At 28.0% G+C, this 1,679-nt stretch overlaps 1 pseudogene; it reads right to left on the bottom strand.

Annotated features, from left to right (window-relative positions):
* Positions 1-624: 624 nt before the first annotated feature.
* On the bottom strand, positions 625-1,444 carry LOC108751250 (annotated as a pseudogene).
* Between the last annotated feature and the right edge of the window lie 235 nt (positions 1,445-1,679).

Below are 1,679 nucleotides of genomic sequence, written 5' to 3'. Positions count from 1 at the left end.
TAATGAAGAATAATTGTTAAAAAATTTGGATTTTACTGTCATGCCCTAAAAAATTTAGAAATATGGAATTCAAAAATACTTAAGAATCATGTATTCTGTACGGTAAAATGTAATTTGTTAACTTGAGAACTCTTTAATAACAACGAGTCTCACATATTTAATACTAAATAAGTATATAAATAATAAAATGTAGTGTATGGAATTTTTCTTTGATCTTTATACTTGTTCCCTTTACCACAACATTTTTCATGTAATTATATTATCTTTCAGAATTCTATTTATTTATATAAATATTAGAATTGAAATTATGTTCAATTAACTGAATTATGAATTTATGCTATGTATAATAAATTATGAATACAGTTACTTTATCGATTTTTATTTCCAGGAAATGTAGCAAGATTCTTCATTTTTAAATCTAGAGGGTTTAATTGTTAGAACGTTTCTTGAATATTACCTCTACTTTTCAATAATTAAAAAATACGTCAAAGAAGGCTTATAAAGTATTGTATAATAATCCGATGTGACATCTTCGTCACAATAATGTGATAGGTAACGTTATATAAATTTTTGTTTTATATGAGAGTACATAATGATCTAGTTTAATATTAAAATAGCATTTAGTTATAATATAAATGGTAATATATGCATCCTCTCCGCTACATTGGAGTAATCTTCGTATACCGTCTTATCCGGAGTAGTATCGTTAATAAATTGTCCTCCTGCGCCATAATTAGAGAAACAATGGAACACACTTCTATCGTACAGATTCTGAAAAACGAACAACTAAAGAATATCAATACTTCGATATGTTTAAATTTTATGATTTAGACGCAACTGTTTTGTTCAATAATACAATATAAATCAAATAATTGAGAAAGATACCACTATTTAATTCAACTTATATAATAATTACAGATTTAAATTTGACAAAAGCGGATTGACAAAAGTAATTGTATTAATTAATAAATAAACAAAAAAAAATTCTAATGAAATTTATCTATGGTAAATAATATAATATGATTACTTCTCAAGAACAATGATTTTTAGTATCCGCATAAGGGGACCAATAACTTACAATATCATAACGCTGTTTCTGAGTCAATAGTTCTGGCTTATCATTAAATATTATACCAACGGCTACCATATCTGATTCTAGATGTATCTCGGGGCATTGTTGTCCTCTAATAAAATCATGAAATGGTAATATAGGCACCTGATAATCATTCCACATAAGATTGATTCCACATAAGACATGCCACACTTCCGTATTTCATTTTTAGAACCCCACCTAAAGCATTGAGGCTTTGAGGCCTGAGCCTCTTGTGGGTGGCTATCATTTGGTTAGGATCTTTTCTATTGTTGTTTGTCCGTTACGCCTTTCTGCGAAAAGAAGGCAACTCTCGTTCCTAAGATCCATAGGTGCTCTGTACGTTGCACTCATAATGAGCTACAACAATAATCAAGTTTATGAGAAACAGTAACAATATTATAGGAATCGTGTATTGGATAAAAGTATAATTGAAACTCAATAAAATAAGTTGAATAGCATTAAATCGGTATAGAATAGAATTACAAAACAGCGATAAAATAACGGTGATTTAATGATATACTTTGTAGATTATCGCAGTTTGCTATCTATCATTATTTTGTCAGTTATGTAACAATAATTATTATCA

The sequence above is a fragment of the Trachymyrmex septentrionalis genome, unplaced genomic scaffold (assembly GCF_001594115.1).
Source record: "Trachymyrmex septentrionalis isolate Tsep2-gDNA-1 unplaced genomic scaffold, Tsep1.0 scaffold428, whole genome shotgun sequence".
Lineage (NCBI taxonomy): Eukaryota > Metazoa > Arthropoda > Insecta > Hymenoptera > Formicidae > Trachymyrmex > Trachymyrmex septentrionalis.
This window is presented reverse-complemented; position numbering and strand designations above follow the sequence as displayed.